The 24,328-nt window shown below is 33.8% G+C and overlaps 1 pseudogene; it reads left to right on the top strand.

The window, feature by feature from the left end:
* The first annotated feature begins 2,519 nt into the window (after positions 1–2,519).
* Positions 2,520–22,879, top strand: LOC133172623 (putative amine oxidase [copper-containing]; annotated as a pseudogene).
* Positions 22,880–24,328: the final 1,449 nt, after the last annotated feature.

The following is a 24,328-nucleotide window of genomic DNA, read 5'->3' as shown; positions in this document are numbered from 1 at the left end:
TCTATATTTCACATCTGTAAACTATAGTTTACACGATAATCTATATTTCACAAGCGTAAACTATAATTAACACGGAAAACAATCATTTGCTACTGCAAAATATATTTTATCTGATAAATATAGTTTCACGATTTGTAAATTATGATTTACAACTCTAAACTATACTTAACAAATGTAAACTATAGTTTAGAGTTTGTAAAGTATACTTTACAGACATACAAAGCGCCAAATTCACAAAAATGCGATAAACATAGTTTTACATTTGAGAGACACAGTTTAGGAACAGAATCTCTTATTTCACAATTTTCTGTGAAACTAGATTTCACGACTTTAAACCATAGTTTACAATCAAAACTATAGTTAACAATAGTTTTTGTAAATTATATATCGGCTAATCCTAGTTACAGCAGTATAAGATTTTGCTATGTAACGGCAATTGTTGTTAAATATATATGCATGTATATTTCTTGTTGGGATTAAAAGTAAATGTTCTATTATTTTAAAGCAAATCTAGTTGGAAATAAAAAGAAAAATGACAGGAAAATTACTGATTAAATTTTTTTTTAATTTAAAAGAGAAAAATAGAGAGAAATGCTGATATCTATCCTTGCCGTCTTTCCAACCTTCTATGCTGATCAAACAATAATTAATGAACAAGACACATATTTTAATTGACGCAAGCGTCAAAAATCGGTCACAAAACCGGCCAATTGTTCCTTTTATGAGGCAACAAATTGAAATGCATGATCTGGCTCCGGGGCCATAAAACTTAGATGATCTCACTTTTGATCTCAGTCTCACTTTCCCCTTATATTTTCCTTTAGTAAAAGTGAGACCGAGATCAAAAGTGAATTCGTCTAAGTTTTATGGCCCCGGAGCCTGTTATTAAAAAAATACATGTATATTTTATATTAATCTGTAAATATAGACATAACACAGTCCCAGTGCATGTAACATTGCAGGCGCGGAATTTATTTTTCAACAACCGAATTTTCTTCATACATAAATAAAAGTGGCCTTTTACGGAACATTTACTTTAGTAAAAACACAACAAATATTTGGGACTTCTCTCTTTCTCTCTCTCTCTCTCTTTCTCAAATTCAAAGGAGGACGTTGAAATCCTCACAACTCCATCTAGATCCGCCACTGCATTTCCTCTCTTTCAGTTTCTTTGTTTTGGTGCTGAGATGTGGCGGGAAAATGCTTGGCATATTGTAAAACACGCTTCACCCTCCTCTGCTTGAGCAAAAATCTCGTAATATTCTGTCTTTTAAGAAATTAAAATTTTATCACATTTTTAAAGATTTCCCATAAGAAATGTATATATACACGACATTTTAAAACAAATACAATTAATCCTGTTTAAATAGAGAAAGTAATATTGATTATATATAACTTGGTCTTTGCTTTAGATAATGTCCAACACGTGTCTCCGCAATGATAAAACCTAAACCCCTTATTGCTTCTCGCGATTGGTGCCGCGAAATTTTGAATTGAAAACTATATATCGTTAACGGTTAGCAGGTGTTTAGATTCATGAACTATATCTAACAACTCTTAACTATAGTTTATGAGTGTGAATTATAGTTAATGACAGTAAATGATTGGTAAATGTGAATCATAGTTTAGCTCTCAAAACTATAGTTTACGATCGATAAGTATAGTTTACGTCTGTTAAATATAGTTTGTGAGTATAAATGACAGTTAACTATAGTTTACGACCGAAATCTATAGTTAACGAATGTAAAACATATTTTATTTGATAAATATAGTTTCACGATTTGTAAAACTTTGATTAACAACTCTTAACTATTGTTAACGAATGCAAATTATAGTTTACATATGAGAATCTATATTAATCAACAAAATCTATTGTTAACGTTTATTTACAGACAGATAAATATAGATTAGCATTCGTAAACTACACTATACAACCGTTAAATATAGTTTTACAAATGCAAACTACAGTTAACGAATCATTAACTATAGTTTACAGTTCGTAAACTATAGTTTACGATCGATAAACCTAGTTTATCAACTGTTAAACTATGTTTATCTAATTTTTGTGAATTTGGCGTGCCTTACAAATACACACCACATAATGAAAAAAGCACATCATATAATGGTAAAAGCACATCGCATTATGACAAATGCACATCACATAATGACAAGTGCACATCACATAATGACAAATGTACATCACAAAATAACAAAAGCACACTACAAAATGAAAAAAGCACATCACATAATAATAAAAGCACATCACATATAGCGATAATTGCACATCATAAATATGATTTTACCATGATTAGACAGTCCAGGCGTTCCATATCATTTGAAGTACCCTATGCAATATTTCATATGCGATCGTGAACTTACCAACAACGAACAATACAACTGGTGTTTCATTCCAGTGAGCTGACCGCAGTTATTTCCGTCATATTTTCAATTTTCTCGTACTTAAAATGTTTGTCTCAAATGAGACGGTTAAGGTGGTGATGATTTTAGTATTGACTACATGGTTTATAATTTGTTTTTCATTGATGAAGTTAAACTTGTCAACCATTATTTTTTGAATTAAGAGTGATCACCTTTCCGAACATCGGTAAGTTCTAATTAAGACATCTGTCTGATACTTTTACCTTAAACTACGGTAACATAATCAAGGTGAAAATAAAAACTGAGTTTGAAACTAATAAGATATTACATTTCATTAATTTTTCAAAATATTATTGAAAAAAAAAACTAACAAATTAACATAAGAAACGAGCATTAAACTTTTAGTTGCTTAAAATTCATAAAAAAATTCATGAATTATCAAAGTGGAATTTTTTTTATTATTTTAATTTTGACCTTGTTTACCCACTGAATAGTAAAGCAGAACAAGAACTAGTATTAATTGTAACGGGGACCGTTACAGATGTTCCCCAAACGCTCCCCAACTTTCTTTTGGTGTCTTATTCCCTGTAAGCTTCATTAAATAAGACAATCAAGTATATTGGTTGTTTTACGCATTACACGTGCGCGCACGGGCATGCATGTACAAAATGACCATGTCAACTTGTCAACACTTTTAATACATCTTTATATTCAAATTTCATCAAAAGATAAAAAAAATTCGGCTATATTAAGTATTTCTGTCATTTTACGCATTGCAAGCGCACGCACGTGCATGCATGTCCATGATGACCGTGTCATCTTGTCAACACTATTAACATATCTACATATTTTGAGTATCAAAGCATTTCATCAAAAAGTATAAAAGTTACAGCTATATCAAGTATAATGGTCATTTTAGCATTGCATGCACGCGCATGTGCATGCATGTGCATGTTGACAATGTCGTCTTGTCTACATTTGTAATATGTCTATATATTCTGAGTATCAAAGCATTACATTAAAAAATGTAAAAGTTATGGTTATATCAAGTACATTGGTAATTTTACTCATTGCACGCGTACGCACGTGCATGCATGTGTGCGCTGACCATGTCATCTTGTCTACACTTTTAATATATCCTTATATTCTGCGTATTAAAGTATTTCATCAAAAGATATGAAAGTTTGGGCTATATCAAGTATATTGGTCATTCTACTCATTGCACGCGCACGCACGTGCTTGCAAGTGCATGCATGTGTGCGCTGATCATGTCTTCTTGTGTACACTTCTAATATATATTTATATTCTGAGTTTCAAAGCAATTCATCAAAAAATGTACAAGTTAAGTCTATATTATTTGTATTGGTTATTTCAATCATTGCGCATGCGCACATGTGCATGCATGTGCATTCTGACCATGTCATCTTGTCTACACTTTTAATATATCCTGATATCCTGAGTATCAAGGCATTTCATCAAAAGATATGAAAGTTATAGCTATATCAAATATATCTGTCATTTTACTCTTTGCACGCGCGCACACGAGCACGTACGTGCATGCATGTGTGCGCTGATCAAGTCTTCTTGTGTACACTTCTAATATGTATTTATATTCTGAGTTTCAATGCAATTCATCAAAAAATGTACAAGTTAATTCTATATCAATTGTATTGGTTATTTCAATCAATGCGCATGCGCGCACGTGCATGCATGCGCATTCTGACCATGTCATCTTGTCTACACTATTAATATATCCTTATATTCTGAGTATCAAAGCATTTCATCAAAAAATGTAAAAGTTACAGCTATATCAAGTATATTGGTCATTTTACGCATCGCACGCGCACGCACGTGCATGCGCGTGCGCGCAAAATGACCTTCGTTCCGCAAATCTACATAACATTCCTATTAACACTAAAAAGGTTTCATCTCAATCGGATGTGTAGTTTCGGAGATCACTCACGGACAAAAAAGTACCCAGGAAGAAAAATAATAATAATAATAATAATAATAATAACTAGAGCAAAGCTCGTTGCAAAGCAACGAGTGGGTCTTCCTTCTTAGCTTGTAAGTTGACGTCGTAATAAAAGGATAAATATTTGTTTAATTTCCACCTAAAGGTTACATGTTTCTGTTTAGATTGTCAACTTTGCTAACATTCTCTTTCTTCTTTGACCAAAATATCAAGAGACCTCATCTCCTGATCTCTGAATCTGGAGTGAGCATGAGGATATACAATTCAACTGTACTCTCTCCAACAGTACTCCTGAAATTGTATCCAAAACACTAATACTCCCAGACCCTCATTTCTTGAACTTTGACTTTTGATTTTTAATTTCTAGACTTTTCTATTCATCTAACATCTCTGATGCAATCATGTTAGTAACATGTGTCATACTACAGAATCATCAGTGTTTTGCTACATCACTGTCATAATAATTGCTTGACAAAACATTTACACAGCATAACTACATAGTAAGTAATCCAAATGTGTTACTGATTGAGGATATCCATTCTTTGACAATCAGTAAGTAGAAAAATACTCTTACAAGAAATGCACAGGGATGATTTCAGTAAGACACGGTGTCACTTGTGGAAAATTTTAACATAACATGTTTTTTAGCCTTTAACTTAAAAGTTAAACTTCATTATCTCAAAAACCGATATTTAAATACATGTACCATTTATACGGTGAAGTGAGTTGGTACTCCCAACCCCTTATTCTTTTAGTTTTTTACCCTGCATGGTTATCTGGAGTCATTGGGTATCTTGATGTTTAATCTTGGTCCAGTTGAAATTGAGAAAAAATGGTTTTACTGTACTTCTTGGGTTCATTTATTCAAATGTTTTACAAGGGGGGAAAAAGACACATGTATTTAATTTTTGTAACATGTTAAAATAATCTTTTACATGTACATGTATATTACACATATATTCAAGTAAATTTTTTTAATAAGAATTCATTAAAAATATTTGAATCCATTGAAGTTGATTGCAGTAGATATAATGTGAATTATGAACCTAAGACACAACAAGCAAATTTAAAGAATAGTGGTCTCATTCTGTCATTTGTCAACTAAAAAAGTTTGATGATAATAGGCCTGAAACTGTTCAAAATATGCCTTTAAATCATTTTGAAAAAGAATGGCTGCAAAATTTAAAAAGTAGGTAACCATGAACTACTTTTGAGTCAACATGACACGAGGTCCTTCGATGCATCAACTGACAAGATTTGATGATCCTAGTCCTTATAGTAAGCAAAATATCAACATTTTAATAAATGTAATTTTTGGTCAACTTTGAAGTGACCTTGAGACCAAGCCCTTTGTCCCAGTGCGATTCCCTGTGCAAATTTTAATCTACAATATATCCTCATCCTTTTGTGAAAGTTTGGTGATAATCTGCCCAGTGGTTCTTGAGAAGACGATTTTTTAGCAACCAGTACTTTTGGTTTTATTTACCTAATTATCTCCCCTTGTTTAAGGGTCACAATCCTAAGTTTACTATAAACGGGAGCCCTTGGGCCATGGATACACTGTGACAAATTTGACAATAATTGGCCAAGGGGTTCTTGAGTTATGGCCCATATTCTATCAACGCTCACCTGAGTTACTTTGGCCCTGCTGTTCTTCACCAGACCCTCCCTCCCTTGTAATACTTATTGTGGCCCCACCCTACCCCCGGGGGCCATGATTTGAAAAATTAGAATCTACACTATCCCAGGATGATTCCACATATGTTTCAGTTTTTCTGGCCCAGTGGTTCTTGAGAAGGAGATTTTTGAGATTTTGCCTATATATTTTAAACTTTGATTCCCTATTGTGGCCCCGCCCTACCCCCGGGGGCCATGATTTGAAGAATTTAGAATCTACACTAAACCAGGATGCTTCCACATAAGTTTCAGCTTTTCTGGCCCAGCGGTTCTTGAGAAGAAGATTTTTAAAGATTTTGCCTATATATTTCAATGTAAAACTTTGATTCCTATTGTGGCCCCGCCCCACCCCTGGGGGCCATGATTTGAAGAATTTAGAATCTACACTACCCCAGGATGCTTCCACATAACTTTCAGCTTTTCTGGCCCTGTGGTTCTTGAGAAGATTTTTTAATGACCCCATCCTATTTTTGTCTTCTCTTGATTATCTCCCCTTGTAAAGGGGGTTGGTCCTTCATTTTAACAAACTCCCCTTCACCCAAGGATGCTGTGTACCAACTTTGCTTAAATTTGGCTCAGTGGTTCTTGAGAAGAAGATGAAAGTATGAAAAAATTACAGACGGATAGACAGACAGCTACACAGATGGACAGACGACGAACAACTGGTGATCAGAAAAGCTCACTTAAGCTTTCAGCTCAGGTGAGCTAAAAAGTTTACGTACACCACACAAATGGCCATAGCATTAACTCTTTGAGCCTTTGGCTCACAAGAGCTAAAAAGATAAAAAAGAATTATGTATCTTAGAGTTATCTATTTGTAATCAAAGCTATATTAAAATCAGACCAATTTCTTGAAATAAAAAATTGCACTGTTGTAGTGCAAAAAAATTAATGATATTTTACATGTCGCTACAATATTCAAAGAGGGCATGTTGCAAAATTTTGAATTAAATTAGAGGGGTTATGACTGTTTCTTCGCTAATTATAGATGATCAATGCGAAAACACAAAGTTGAAAATTGCAATGTCATTGAAAGTCTTGGAGAACACCGAGCTATTAAAAAATTATTTCTTCAGACAGGTCATTTTTCAAAGTGCACAGTAAATTTTCCTTAAATCAATGTGTCCGCAAACTTTTCTAACAATCCTCGTTCATGTACATGCCCTTAGCACTGAAGTCATTTGAAATATGCACATATGTCAACATTTGTTGTTGTATATGCCAAAATAGCAGTTCTCTCTAAATTTTTTTGTAAAAATACATATATTACAAGTTCTTAATGTATTAAGGCCTGATGTGTCCATAATCCTAGATGGAAGGACTTTTATCCTTGTGTGATTGTTTAAATTTCACTATGCTGCTTATTCTTCGTCATCTCCAAACAGATGCTCTTCTGGCAAATATGGTCATGCTTGGTATCAAATTTCAGTTATCAGATGGCAGTCACACCTATCCAAAAGAAATTGAAATTTCTCATTTAAAATTAAAAAAAAACTGTACAACTTATAAATGATAAATAGCGATGTTAATTTTACTCGGACAGCTAAGTCGCACAGTCAGAGGCTTTAGTCAAATGAAAGTTGAGTACTCATTGAAATTTAAATTAATTTTTCATGTCATTTTCCTTTTTGTCTTTAAGAGACTGCTAGCCTGTACAATATTTAAGCTACGTTATAACCATTATACAACAAATTATTGAATCATTAACATTTTTGTAGTAATAAATATATGTATCAAATGTATTTGATTTCAAATATAATTTTTACTGCCAGTGTTTTTTTTACAGGACTTTGGGATTGGGGGCTGGGGCCCTCAGAATTGGGAATTTCAGCATCAATTAGGCTAAATTGGGAATCTCCCAGAAAGCCCAATCACTTAAAAATCAATTGTCAAAAAGCTTTGTTTTTGTCTTTGTATTACTTTAACAAACAATTGTTATATCTAATCAAGACTATTCTTGGTATGGATTATCTAATTACCTACTTGCATCAAGAACAATAGTGGTATGAATTATCTAATTATGAAGAAATCCAACTTGGCTGAGGTGGCAGAGGATAGTTTTTTTTAATGCCAAACATGTGCTGAGAGGGTACACATATACATGCGATCCATAAAAACATGTACATGGGGACAGTTTTCCAGGGGCTAATTAATTACACTTCATATGCCCATGGCTCACAAATTATGTCAACAAATTACATGTAATTTGCCTAGTAGAGTGCACATGTACCAAAAATGCACCTGGGGTCTCCCCAAATTTTGGCTTGTTTTTCCAAGATTTGGGCCTCAGTCGCACCCATACAACCCACCCTCAGGCCCGAGCGAGCAGGATAAAACACCCAGTAGTCTGTAAATCAATGCATGCCCTAATGAAAATTCACCAATTGATATGGGGCCATTCATCTTCCCTCTGAGATACACACCTTCTTCTAAGGCCTACTGCTTTTCAGCTGAATTTCCTCTGCAACTGACCACGTGTCTTAGGTTCGCATTTACAACTCTGTATATGATAAGCCTCATAGTGACACCTACAAGTTGCACATCATTTTTTTCAGCAAGCACTTTGCTACACTGCAAATGTGTCCCATAATTATTCTAATCATTTTTCTACATAAAATATCACATCAAACAGGGGATATCTCAATTTTTTAAGAAATTTGACCGGGTCTTTAGTACAAAACTATCCCCTGCCACCTTTAACTTTCAAAGTTTGCTTTTTAATTAAAATAACTTTCCATATTTAGAAAGTGCAATCAATTCTGAGTAAAAATATACTAAATATGTCTTATTTCAATGAAAAATAAAAATGTTAGAGGCAAATAAGTGACCCCATCAATTGTCGGTCAACCACCTTAACCCCATATTCTTTGTGTTACTTCAAAAATGACCAACTCCTACAATCCAAAAGAATCTATTTCTTATCCAAACAGTGTTTAATGGTAACTTTGATCAATTTCAAATGCAGCTACATATAAAAAATTCAATAAGAATTGCATGCCTTCATGAAATGTACTCACATGAAACACATACTCTCCTATTTTTGATGTTTTGAGAAATCCCATTTTACCTCTTAATTGCTTGAATTTATACATCTATAGCTTGTTTCCAAAAAGAAAACCTAATCTATTTTTCAGGATATTTATTGTAATATACAAAAACCCCTCTTGCATCAAAGGTTCAAGAAGAAGTGTCCTGAAAATTGCAGTTATCTACCCTGCCCCTCCAACCATTACCTGATTCTATAGAAAATATACTGTGGAAATCTGATTTTACTGACTGTCCTTTTTCTGAGTATATTTCCATTCAATTTCAATGTACCTGAGTGATCAAATACATGCATTTGATTCCCCTGAATAATTAAAGTGATCATCCTGTCCTTACTTGGCATTTGTGAGTAAATTTCAGGTGTTAAGTAGAATCCAATAATTACATGAAAATGTACATATTTCTGATATTTTGTTCATTAAATATGCAAAAAGACCATCTGTTTTGTTATAATTTAAAGAAAAATATATAATCTATATGAAAATAATGAAAAGTTTAAGTTCTATCACATTATAGAAGACAAATGAGGGGGAAAATGAAAGGGAGGGGGGTATTATTTTTTATGTAATTATCAATAGTAAGATGGGTCTAATTTGAAAAAAAATTAAAGCACAGCAATTCTTTGAATAAATGTGGTTCTGTGAACTGATATTTTTTGCATACTGACTCATTCTTTTCTCAAAATAATGATATTTAGTGAAAATACATGTAAAAAAGAGCAAGTTTATAATTTGTAATTTCAGTCATATGGCAATAACTGAGCCCCTTTAATTTTAATTAATACTAAGTGATTGCATCAAAATTTGATAAAATATATGTGACAGTGCCCAAACTATTATTTTCAAACAAATAAATTTTTCTCAGACAAAAATTGCCTTACTCTGTTAAGATTTGTTATGCTGATGCTTCAAACTCTGAGAAAATGTGTACTGGGAAAGGTTTACCCCCCTTGTGTTTAGGTCTCTCTACCTAAATGAATAAGAGTCAAATAAAAGAAATATGGTGAGTTTTGAAAATGGCATACATCAATAAACTTATTTAGAGAAGAATTTACGATGGCCGATATCAGACTGTCTAAAATAAAATACACGGCCTATAATTTTGTCTTTTGTACATGTACATTTCTTACATGTACAAAAATATAAAGTTACAATTTCGCAAAAAGACAAAATGTACATATACATTTCTTTAAATTTGTACATGTACAGACAAAAAAATCTGTAGCAGGTGCATTTAGGCAACATCCATCAGCCACGCCATTCAAAATTTAGAGGACCCGACACAGTGCTGCGATTATTTTATTTCCTTTTTTATATTGACTGTATTAATTGTTATGTGACAACAATGTGTTTCGGCGGTTTGATATCGTAATGGTGTATTAAAAATATATATCACGGTTCCGCCTTCATCAGGGATCAAACCGTAATTTCTATATGGCAAAATAGCTTTTGTCAGCAAATTACCAATACTTTTATGTATAGCATATGCAATCATTAATTTTGTTTGAAAGATTTATTTGCGTGTTTCATCTTTTAAAACCAATGACCAGTATTTTGATAATTTGGATTTCAGACCTTTGATTCTTGGGTCATACTTTGTTATTGGAACATTCGGTATTTCCTTTGTTTTCTTGGTTTTATGTAGCGTTATGACTCTGTTTAAAGCCAAGGATTCATTAATAATTGGGTCAGTCTCAGTTACCTCCTATTCTCTGTTTGAAGGTGTGATCTGAACTCAAGAAGTTCTTTTATATACTGCTATAGATTTTTTTGTCTGTACATTGTGCAATTTTAAAGAATTGTACATGTACATTTTGTCTTTAAGCAAAATTGTAACTTTTTATATTTTTGTACATGTACAAATTTCAAGAAATGTACATGTACAAAAGACAAAATTATAGGCCGTGTAATTTTATTTCAAACAGGCTGATATCGGCCATCGTAAGAATTAGACTAGATAACATATTTCTGAAAATTGGTGTTTTCTTGAAGGTGGCAGAGGATAGTTTTTTTAAATGCCAAACATGTGCCGAGGGGGTACACACATACATGCGATCCATAAAAACATGTACATGGGGACAGTTTTCCAGGGGCTAATTAATTACACTTCATATGCCCATGGCTCACAAATTATGTCAACAAATTACATGTAATTTGCCTAGTAGAGTGCACATGTACCAAAAATACACCTGGGGTCTCCCCAAATTTTGGCTTGTTTTTCCAAGATTTGGGCCTCAGTCGTACCCATACAACCCACCCCCAGGCCCGAGCGAGCAGGATAAAACACCCAGTACTCTGTAAATCAATGCATGCCCTAATGAAAATTCACCAATTCATATGGGGCCATTCATCTTCCCTCTGAGATACACACCTTCTTCTATGGCCTACAGCTTTTCAGTGAATTTCCTCTGCAACTGACCATGTGTCTTAGGTTCGCATTTACAACTCTGTATATAAGCGTCATAGTGACACCTACAAGTTGCACATCATTTATTTCAGCAAGCACTCTACTACACTGCAAATGTGTCCCATAATTATTCTAATCATTTTTCTACATAAAATATCACATCAAACAAGGGATATCTCAATTCTTTAAGAAATTTGACCGAGTCTTTAGTACGAAACTATCCCCTGCCACCTGAACAACAAAACCTGCTTGAAAAACATGCAATAAACAAACTAAATTTGATCACATATTTTGTAAGTTTTTCTTTGGGAAAACTTCCATTACATTTTGGGAAAATACAGGCATATTTTCAATTGGGACTGGGGCCGAATTTCGGCCCCAAGTCGGCTCTAAAAAAATCACTGACTGGACATTTTATCTATATACAGAACATCAAATGCTCGTATTTATCCTTTCTTTTCCTGCTGCTAGTACATGTACCCGTTTTTGATTTCTTACCTGAAGCCATTTGAATGTGTCTTGTCAGTGACCCGTGATTGTTGAACAATTAAAGTGTAACTCTTATAAAAACAAAAATTTTAATTATGAGATTTTTGCATTCAATCAATACAATTTAAAAATGATTGATATTAATATCAGAAAGAAACACCTTTGAATTATGCTCATAACCATTCCCCAATTTACATGTATTTATAAAGTTTTATTATTCTTCATTAATTGGTAGTTGCATTATATGAGATCTGAGATCTTACGAAATTGCAGGTTGAAACTTTACAATTTGGATCCGACATCTTTTAAAGTATGCCAATGCATGTTTGTCGAACAACAAAATTCCTTTGAACAATTAACAAAGACTGGTTAAGCCTTTCCCTGAGTTTGAACACTTATACGTTAATAAATGAACTGAGCAGATCCAATTTTTTTTTACATTGAATTTAAGAGTAACAAATTTTAAACGAACAACCGACTTAACAAATTTTAGTCAATAGTCAATATGATTGAATGATAGTCGAGGACTCGAATATTAATTCATTGACACCCCTAATGAAACCATCAAACAGAGTTCAAAGATACTGTCACATTTTCCGTGTATTATTTGTAAAAAGTACTCTATTAAATAGATGTTTACATGCAGTCAATTTTGAGGATGTAATTACAAAATATAATATAAATAGGGATTAGTTAGTTTTTTTTCATGATTTCACAAAGGAAATGCACATAACTTATACATGTAAAAAATTTATTAGGGATGGCAATGATCAACTGGGTAACCATCTAATCAGTCAGAAATATAGTAACCGGTTTAGTATGGGATGACGGGTTATGATTTTCATAACCGGTTAGTTGGTATTTTTTGTATAATATGTACTTTTTAAATAATATACCAGTATACATATTTTTTTTTAAAAAAATTACCACTTAGATCATGTAGATAGCATGTGTAAAACTAGTCTCATTCAAGCAGATGCTCAACTGTCTCCATAAACTCCTGCTCATTGGAGTTTACGGAGACAGACAAGCATCTGCTTGAACAAGATTAGTTTAAAACTGAAAAGTTGCTATCGACTTATTAAATTATTCACAATATACAGCCACTGTGAAAACAAATCCCCATTATTTTGTCATTACAGTAAAACATGCTTATAAGTGCCAGGGACAAATAATTTTGATTCATTATAAATGTATTCATTTTTCAGTTTAGTTTTCAGTATGTTTTAAAACCACAGGGAATGAAAATCACTTCACTATATGCTTCAATTCCTTATTTAAGTCTGTTCGCAGTAAGCGTGTTTTACTGTATAACCCAAATACCACTCTAAGTTTACATACCCCAATCATAAAAAATTCTATTTTCTAATTTCAAGAACTAATTTTTTACTAAACAATGTTTTACACGGTAATTAATCTAGTTCATTATCTGTAATGGTAGCCTAGTTGTAGGGCATTCATTTTGTAATCAGGAGGCCTGGGCTTGATTCTCATTTGCTGTGTCAAACCTAAGACATAAACATACAGGTAATGAAGGTTCCTTCACCAAGCGCCCAGCATTAGAATGAAAGTCAAAGGTTTTTCAGATGAGACCTTAAAAACCTCACAGTAGATGTTGGGACAATAAAGAACCCTCACTGCTCAATGGGCCTTAGTGCCAAGTATTAAGGTTTATGTTTGAAGCCCTTCACAAGTATGTGGTAATGTCTCTATACGAGAGAAAAATTCTCAAGTAAGATGTAAAACAACATCCCACAGCTGGATGTGGAGATAGGTTCCTCGGATGAAACCGTATGAACCGAGGTTCTGTGTCACAGAAGGTGCTGGCACGAAAAAGATCCCTCACTTCCCAAAGGCCGTAAGTGTCAAGTACAGGTCTATATTTGCAGGCCTCCACCAGCAAGTGGTGGCATAATAATATGACTAAAAAAAATTTGAAGGGGCAATAAACAAAACACAAATCAATCCTGCAGTCTTATCACAGAAATAATTCAAACTTTTATGTATAAATATATTTCCAAATTTCTTTTGCAATTTAACTGAGTGACATTTTTGAGATTTTCCAATAATAATACACATTTACTAACTGGGTTCGAGGGCAACATGTGTTTTGTCGGACCCAAGAACCAAACTGTTTGCCTGAGGCCATTAGGCCGAAGGGAAACAGTTTGGTTCAAGGGGTAAGCAAATTGCATTTTACCCCGAGAACATGGTCAATAAATGTTTTGTTATATCTTTTACTTTCTTTTTTTGTTTGACATACATGTATTTTGTAGTGGCTTCCATACATGTGACAGAACTGAAAAACCACAACTGGAGATTTGAAATTTTTCAGCTGGAGTTTGGGTCTCAAAGCTGGAGATTTTTTATCGACATTTTTTTTCAAATCGCTAAAGACCATCCAACCCCCTTAATTCAGGAAAAAATACCTTCTCCCAGTTTATTACTTTACAAATTTTATTTTATTAAGTTGTTGTCTAGTTTTAAGAAAAATATGATAAAGTTTTTATTCAAATGAAATGAAATTCAGTATTCAAAATAAATTGGTGAAATTACATGCTCTCATGCACTTAAATATAAGGAAAAGCAATGGGGATTTGACAATGTCATGTCAGGGCTAACAGACAGAGACTGAACCATAAAATAGATAACATACTTCAGTGTTTGTGCGTACATTTATACATTTGCTGGCATATACATGTAAACATCAGTGCTGTAAGCAGCTGTTAAATTTTAGATAAGAAAAATTCTAACCTTCATTTCCATGGTCCACGCCAATCATATATTAAAATGTCACCGTGAACTCTTTCATCACTCGCTACATTTATCACAGAAAACTCCGACACAAGACTGTTCATCGCTGTTAATGTGATCGTCAGAATTTCCTCGTAAACAATTTGCACAAGAATATATATATCCCTTTAAAACTAATGCTCCCTGTACGCAACCAAGGATTTTATGTGCTTCGTAGATGTGGATTAAACGTGCATTTCTACATACGGCTCGTACGTTAAGAAAATGTACAACTGTCAACTTCACATATAATCATATTTTCTGTAATTCCGACTTGCATGGCTACTTCCGGGGACGTACTAAAGACTTGATATACTAAAGAACCTGATATTCGACCTGATGATTTTTCAAAAAATAAAATAATCAGATTGAGTGTTATACATGATTTATTTTTTAAAAATTATTGATTATGAAGCATTATGCTATACTAAACTACACTTTTTTTTAAAATATTTGCCAACAAAGCATCAGATCAAATCACGTTTTCCGTATATCGGGTCTTTAGTGTCTTCTTCCCACAATGCCGCTCGTGATTGTTTACATCTAGGTTACAAACAAGAGGCCCCGATTAGGACTCTTTCTATACGGATGCATTTGTAAATGTTGATTTACCTTTACTTGTGTAAATAACTTGCATTTATAAACGATTTAGATAACAGAAAACAGAGAAATCGAATCAAAACAATTTATTTAAAACACAACAACTATCTAAAACCGTACAAGCACGTGTTACGATGCTCTAAAAGGCGTGGCTGGTTTGTAGACAACTTGTTCCTGTACGATTCTCGAATAATTATTATATAAAATAGAATAAAATATAGCACGGAGCTTGTTTCTCTTTATACCACATGACAAGATTTAATATGTTAGAAATTATGTCATTCAAACTTTTTCATAATGTTTTAATATTTTTAGCTATCAAAAAAATACTTTTATGACCTGCTGTCCCCTGAATATAGGAACCAGCCCCTTTTTCTTGATGTTATCTGAAAGCTCTCGTAATTACACACAACTTTCATTCTATATGTCTTACCAAATTTTTATCAGTTTAAAAGTTATTAAACAAAAAGCAGCAAAATTTCATGGAAAAATAATTCCTAAAACTTGCCGTCACATAGCTTCCAAACTTAAAAAAATTAGCCTACAATTTTAATGTTCTGCGCATCTGCAATGTATTAGTTACAAGTTCTCCAGTTTTCATGCAAATATCATGTGTCGTTATTGAGAATTCTACTGGACAAGAGACCCTCCAAATATCGATTAAGGGGCAATAACTCATGAACGGAGGTACATATCAAAAATTTGAAAAAACCGTTTTTAGGCAATAATACATTGTATCTACCCTGAAAGTTTCATAGCAATCGGACAAAAGGTCTCCGAGAAATCGCCTGCTGAAAATCGGCGGGAAAAAAAAATAAAATAATAATAAGAAACAGTAGAATAACAGTAGGGTCTTCCGAAGGAAGCTCGGAAGACCCTAATAAGAAACAGAGTAAAAACAATATGTTCCCAAACTTCGTTTGGGGAACATAATTAGCGATTGCTTTGCCCTGCTACTGGGTTATTCAAAATTAATAGGTCTTTATTACATAAAACATAACAGCGACGATCCGATATTTTTTTTGGTGGCTTTTTTCATTTCCTTTCTATTTGCAAAAGCATAGACATTACTCGAATTACTTTCGACCAATGCAAAATTCACATGTAATTGGACTTACGAACAATAAATGTTCATTTCAATGACTGCAGTCTGAAAGTACACGGCATTGTTATCTTAATCCCATTTGCATGACAAAATTAAAATAAAAAAGTATTTTTAAATTCATACAGGGGAAAAATTGACGCAGTGTTTTAAAGAACTGAAATTACAAGTGTCGCTCCTTGTGTTTTTATCCGTATGCTGCACATTTAAATGCATGACCTTATGTAATTTTTTTATTTACAAAGTTACAGGCTAAATGGATGGTACATTTTGAACAGTCGCATCAGGTAAAATTTGTCTTCCACAAAAACATTAAAAAATATAGCAAGGCCAAACTATCTCACAAAATTGAAAAAAAGAACCCGGTCAAGAAGAATGTAAAACTTGTAAAAAAAAAATCCAGAGAGAAATAAGTCAGAAGAGCTTTTAACAGAGTAGTGCTAAATTCGATTATACAGCACATCACCTACTTTCAACTTTTTGGAAAACATTTTTTATTCATATTTACACTCCACTTTTACTTCCCATTTAAACACCCACGTTAAGCTTGTTTAACATATTTTTATATTTACATTTCACTTTTCATCTCCATATAAACTTCTTAAGCACTAATGACACATCCAAGTCATAATGCAACTGTAAAACTGATGCTATGGGAATGAAGAAAATCTTTGGCTAAATTTGATTGAAAAAATGACACGTATAAACATTTTTTTTTCATTTTTGAAGTCCATGGTGCCATAAATCAAAAAGATGCCCCCCCCCCCAAAAAAAAAAAAAAACTTTCACAAGGCAAAATGATGTGTTTCAATGTGTGTTGCGCATCCATGTGATTTATAGAACCATAAAGTGTAAAAAAAAAAACAAAAAAAACCAACAACAACGAATCATTTAATGTTAAAGCAAATAACAGAAAGATAACATTGAAATTTCACTACTTTTGTTTAGCTCTACCAAAGAGAGATGACTATATTCATCTATTTCTGACCCCTTTATTAATGAAATCAATTATGTGTATTATCAAAAATCCTTAATTCACAAGACATTTCTGAGAGAAGGCACATGGTCACTGTAATTGGAATCATGGTGTTGAAGATTTCAATCATCTTAAAAAAATAAAGGTGTTGACGGCCAACAGGCCTGTAAACATTACACACATTAACAAATTTTTGCTAAAATACCGGTAATTCAACGTAAATTCTACCCCTTATTAAGAGGTAACATGGAGTTTTGCTACCAGGTGATGCGTTTATAATTATTTTTATTTAATGCAAACGTTTAGGAAGCTTAGGAAGAACAAGTGTTGTCTGATTGACAATAACTCAATACATGTTTGTTACCTAACAAAAATATGGTCATTGATAACCCTAGACTCTGATCCCTCTACTGAATACAAAATTGTGAACAATTTGATGTCTCTAGACCAAATGCCTTCTGACAAATGAGAGAATACTGTTTCACAACAATAAAACTGCATAAAGTGAACAGGTTTACAAACATTCGGACATATTCAATATCTTCTTTTCAAAGCTGTAGAGCAATTGCAGAGACAAAGTTGATAGTTATGTTTTCAGACCATTAAATGATCCCCTCGCAATTATAAAAATAAGATACAGCGTAGAAGTGATTAGTGTAAAATACTACAGAGCTTCAGGTAGGAGGAGTAAAGACACTTGTAATGGAAATCAACTTAATTTTGGATTGGGGAGGGAATGTATTATGTGAAACATTATTTTTTTTTTACGAATATGGCTTTGTCTTGCAGAAATCCGGATTCCGACATGGACAACGATCACGAATCTTTTCCTCTTGACAAAAAGAACGAGAACAAACCAGAGTCTCACAATGAGGACATATCCGAGAAACATAGACGGACGATCGGACGATTTCGTGTCATGGTGTTTGCAGCTGGGATAATAATTCTCCTCCTATTAATCATAGTTATAGTTGTGGGTGTCATGAAGAAAATGGAAAAAATTAAGCCTTGTTCGTTGGGCCAGACAGTTGATTTATCAGAGCCAGATAACCCTTCAATATTTCATGATTTAACCTCAAAGGAAGTAGAAGGAATGATGAAATTCTTATATGAACAAAAAGATCTTAATTTGACAAGACCTGCAGGTATCAAAGTGAGTTCATCGTACATTTTCACAGCAGAACTCCATCTTCCTGATAAAGCAGACGTCACTTCTTTTCTTGACAGTCGCTCTGGAAAGAAACCACCAAGACAAGCGCGAGTCATAATTTTTCGGGGAGACTTACTCAAACCGAAAATTATGGAGATAGTCGTCACTCCTCTCCCTAATCCCACACATTACACGATCTGGAAGGACGACATTCCTTTCCAGTAAGCCCTATTACTGGTCCAGATTATGGTGGTGCATTAATGAAAATCACCCAGGAGACTGAACTAAAAGCGCGAAAACTTTTGCAAGAGAGCTTTGGTGGTTCATTACTATTTTGTGGCAAAAATTGTCTTACTTATAAATATGTAACAGTTATGTCATCTGCAGTCAGTGGACGAGACAGACGTCTATACTGGTTTTGGGTGTCTCAGTTTGTAGAATTTTACATTCTCCACCCTGTTGACTTCGCTGTGTTAGTCGATATGGACGATCCAGATTATTCCATTGAGAAGGTATGGTACAATGAGCAAACATTTGTCTCCCTGGACTCACTTGTAAAAGAATACAATGAAGGCAAACTCAAAAAGATATCTATACCTTTTCCGGATCTGTCTGAGACTCTGTTCTCCAGGTTGTACAGGCGAGGTGATGAGTTTCCACAAACGTCACAGGGTCCACCCATTCCTATACAACCAGACGGTCGTAGATACGTTGTAAAAGGTCAACACGTGAAATACATGAACTGGGAATTTGACTTCAGAATGTCTAGTACTCATGGCCCACAACTTTATGATATTCGTTTCCAAAACAAGAGAATTGTCTATGAACTTGCTCTTCAGGAAATAGGTGTGTTTTACTCTGGATATGAACCTACACAGATGTTTGCAAATTACTTCGATTCGTCTGTTCTGATTGGTCCTCAGGATAAGGGGTTAGTCCCTGGTGTTGACTGCCCCTCGCACGCCACATTTATGCCCGCTTCCCACGTATTGGAATCCTCTGAAAAAATAGTTACCTTCAAAAACGCCTTCTGTGTTTTCGAATTTAACACAGGAATGCCGCTTCGAACACACCATTCTTCCTCTCCTTTCCAAGGTGCATTTTACGAAGGACTTTCCAATACTGTTCTTATACTGAGGTCAATCCTTTCAGTGGTCAATTACAGTTATCTTCTGTACTTTATATTCTACCATACCGGAGCCCTGGAAGTTAAAATAGTGTCAACAGGTTACATACTTGCCAGCCCTTTTACAGCCAACGCCTCAAACATTGGGGTACAGGTAAGCGACAACATCAAGGGTAATATTCACCATCATATGTTTAGCTACAAAGTAGATATAGACATTGAAGGTCTTCAAAACCGCTATAGAACTCTGGACATTTCCACAAAGGCCTTTGCCAACCGCTTCAATCCAGACCCTAATGCAAAAATTGTCCAGGGTCAGTTCGTGGTTTCTGAGAAGGAGACCGAAAGCGAAGCTGCATACAAGTTTAATTTTGATACCCCAAAGTATCATTTGTTTTACAACAACTTGAAAAATAATAAGTTTGGTGTTCCACGATCGTATAGGCTACTGAGTCGAGGAATGAGTAAACAACTGTTACCAGAAGGCGAGGGAAACGAACCGGCCATGGCCTGGATGCGCTATCAAATGGCAGTCACCAAACGAAAAGAAAGCGAAAGGACATGTAGTTCCATTTATAGTGCATTGGACGCAAAATCACCTGTTGTTAATTTTGATTACTATTTGAGAGACAACGAAAGTATTGTTGATGAGGTGAGTTTTCCAATTTTATAGGATTTTTTTTAAAAATCCTGAATATAATAATAGCAAACAAGAGGCCCATGGGCCACAACGCTCAGCGGAGTAACTATGACCTTCTGTTCTTCATCCACGGATTCTTTTTCCTGTGTATTCTTATGTAAAACTTAGATAACATATTCTGACCCTATCCTGATTTGAAAACAAAACTTGAATCTACATTACTTGAGGATGCTTCCATATACATGTGCATAATGACTAATCATGGCTTTGCTTTTCTTTATAAGAGTTTTAAAGATTTCCAATATTTTCCAATGTAAAATTTTGATTGCTTATTGTGGCCCCATCTTACTCCCGGGGGACATGATTTGAACAAACTTGAATGTACACTGCTTGAGGATACTTCCATATTTAATTGACTGATCATGGCTTTGCTAGTCTTGAGAAGATTTTTAAAGATTTTTTTTCACTAAATATTCTTATATAAAACTTTGATCAACCAAAGTGTCCCCACCTAGCCCCGGGGGTCATGATTCGAACGAAGTTGAATTGACACTATGCCAGGAAGCCTTCACTGAAGTTTTTAAAAATCTTTTCTGACCCAGTTGTTCTTGAGAAGGGGATTTTTAAAAGACCTCACACAATTTTCACTATTTCTTAATTATTCCTCCTTTTAAGTCCCTTGTTTTGAAGAAACTCGAATTCTCTTCACACAGTAATACCCTGTGCCAAATTTGTTTAAAATTGGTCCGGTGGTTCTGGGGAAGAAGATGAAATTTTAAAAAGTTTACAACGACGACGACGAAAACCACAAAACCCACAGCGACAGACGGGGGACGAATTTTGATCAGAAAAGCTCACTTGAGCTTTCAGCCTAGGTGAGCTAAAAATTAGGATACCTTAAAGGGTTGAACAAGATAACATAAAAGATAAAAATCAGAACTTTCTTAACTAAAGCTGATTTTTTTCTTAGGTGTCTTGGCAGAATTTGTCTCCCCCAAAAGAGGGAGAAGTAATGCTTTTGTTGTGCTTATCTGTTTGACAATTTACCTCTCGACTTTGTCCGGTGTCAACCTTCAAGTCTGTGTTTTGTTTTGACAGAAAAAAGTTGTTTGATGTTTTAAATATCCATCAAGTTTTTGTAGGTTTGACTCAAAGTAATATCTTAAAGGAAGCTCTAAACAATAATGAAAAATGCTTTTGGAATTCGAGAAAAATCCTATCATATAAAGGTCTATAGACTGAGTTCTATAGTTCATTTTCAACAAAGGGTACCTGCCTTATTTTCCCCGGGAAAAATGATGAAGACAATGAACTATTATTAACAGAAAACACTGTTGTTTAATTACATTGGGAAATCAATGAATTTAATAACTTACATTTGCTTTAATATAATGTTAAGTATACCTTAATCCATTACAAATTGTGTTGTCGACTGGTTATTCCAATTTATTCTATCTTACCTCCAAAGGCTTATCACTCTAACTGCATGAAGAAACCCTCCAATTAGAACTTTTTATTGTGCTGTGTTTAGAGCTTCCTTAATACATGTAAATTAGGTCAATGGGCAAATATAGAAATCATGTATAGTCCATGTTTTTTATTCCTTGATTTGATTGGTTGTTGATCACCAAGGGTTTGCCATGTCTTTCGTGCAAGGTTTATACTTCAAAATATATAGAACTGTGAAAGAAATGTTGTAAATAACATTACATGTTTTTAACAATTTTATCTGATTCAAGACAATTCAGGGTCATTCAGTGAAGATAAGAGAAAAAATTGTGAAGGAAGATGTTCCATGTAAAATGAACTCATAATGTAGCTTAGAAGAAAAAGTCTAGTTAAACTTTACCGATGAGTTATGGGCCTTGTTTTGTCTTAAAATCAACAAGTATATAAAAAATTCAATTTAATTAAGTCTTTAATTGTTTTTTTTATTATTATTACAATGGGTTTTTATATTCTATTTTTCAAATCAAATGATTTTTTAGTATGGAATGCAATGAAGTATAAATTTGTTGATTTGTTCGTGCAGGATTTGGTTGCTTGGGTGAGTATGGGTGTACAGCATATCCCCCATACAGAGGATCTTCCAGTGACTCACACACCAGGCATGGATCTCAGTTTCTTCCTGTTACCATATAATTATTTCCAAGAAGATCCTGCAATGGGATCACGTGATTCCGTGAGGATAGAACCAAACATTTACAATAATCCTAGTAGTGGAGTAAAAGTGACCGGATTTGATAAAGAGGATCTACAATGTAAACCCCCTGTAAATGAGTATCAACAGGTTGTAGAAGCTGACCCGGGTATTTTGTTTGAAACCTAAGGAAGACAGATCGATGTTCTTAGAATTTTAAATCGAGAGATGTTTTGGAAGGAGTAAGTTATAGACATACATTATTGAGATGTATGATACTCCATGGAAATAAGTCTAACAGTAAAAGTTATGTTGATTTTTAGGAGACTTACATGTAATAGAACGTTTGACGATATATTGAAGAAGACGTAATGATTTTAACATTGTGCCTCTCTCAAATTTGTATCTCGGCAATGATGCTCTGTACCCTTGCTTAAAATGGTATCTAACTTTAGAATGTTGTATCCTATGATCAAAAGATGTGTCTTAATCTTGCGTCAATGTCAAATCTGAAAGATCACTGTCACTTCAAAATAAGAAATTGAAACGGTGTTCATACTGTAACTCTGGGACCGTAGAATGTAATGATTCCAATTTCAAATTGTTCAACTGATAATGCATAGATGTTTTATGTTGTTGCCTCAAATCATACATATCAATGGTCACTGTCATTGGGCTATGGGATAATGAAATCATGTTTAGGCTTAAGAAAACTTGCATGGTAATAATTCATACTTGAATATAATGTTCTTAATAATATAAAGGTGCCCCACTCAGGTAAAATCCTGTAAGGTCAAGGTCAACAGCTATTGTGTATCTTGCTGTGTCAGTAACTTTAATCATTCGATTTAAGTATCTCCCATTTTTATATTTTAGTATTAGTACATAATTTGTGTTGGGATATTTGGTGTTTCAGTCGAAACCTTAAAATCATAATTTAGATGTTAAAAGTTTAGAAATGGTATATAGACACCTCTTTAACCATACTTCAGTACCAGAATTTTAGGCAGTATATTAGTTTTATAATATTTTTTATTTGGAATCTTGTACATTCATTATTTAAGGAATAACTGTCTAATTTTTTGGTTTCATGATGTGATCAATCGATTGGCTTGCGTGATAATTTGCATAAACGCCGAAGGCGTTTATGCATAAAATTATCACGCAAGCCAATCGATTGATCATCTTCATGAAACCAAAAAATCTGACAGTTATTCCTTATATTTACATGCTCCTGATTCTGCAAATTCACGTGCTACAAGCCCCGCTTCTGTCTCTATTTGTCCCGCCCCGCACGTGATTTTTTTTTTCACTACGCCTATCGATGAACCAGTAGATTTATGTAGAAATAAAGTATTTTTACTATTTGAAATTTTATCTCAGACAAAGACATTGGAAATGTAAATATTAATATATAAATATAACTTTAACTATAAACTATGATTAGATAGTAATTATCTTTTTTTCTCACGGAGGAAGAAGTTAGCTAAATAGTATTTCTCACCCACCATTTATCCGTAAATGTAATATATTTCCATTGGCATCAGTAGATGTTAAAACTTTACATATGGTACATATTGACACCTCTTTAACCATACTTCAATACCAGAATTTTAGGCAATATACTAGTATTACACCATTTTTTAACTTCGAAATCTTGTGCATCCATCATTTAAATTTTGATTGTTATCAATAATCATAACATGATGAATGTATTTAATCGATTTAGCCGTCACTGTAGCTCAGTCGGTAGAGCGCTCGCTACGTAATTGGAAGGTCTTGTGTTCGAATGACGGCCGCGACTGACCTGAGTAGGCGTTGGCACGATTA

Source organism: Saccostrea echinata, unplaced genomic scaffold (genome assembly GCF_033153115.1).
Source record: "Saccostrea echinata isolate AGI-Se365-2 ecotype Australia unplaced genomic scaffold, CSIRO_AGI_Sech_v1 ptg000002l, whole genome shotgun sequence".
In the NCBI taxonomy this organism is placed as follows: domain Eukaryota; kingdom Metazoa; phylum Mollusca; class Bivalvia; order Ostreida; family Ostreidae; genus Saccostrea; species Saccostrea echinata.
This window is presented reverse-complemented; position numbering and strand designations above follow the sequence as displayed.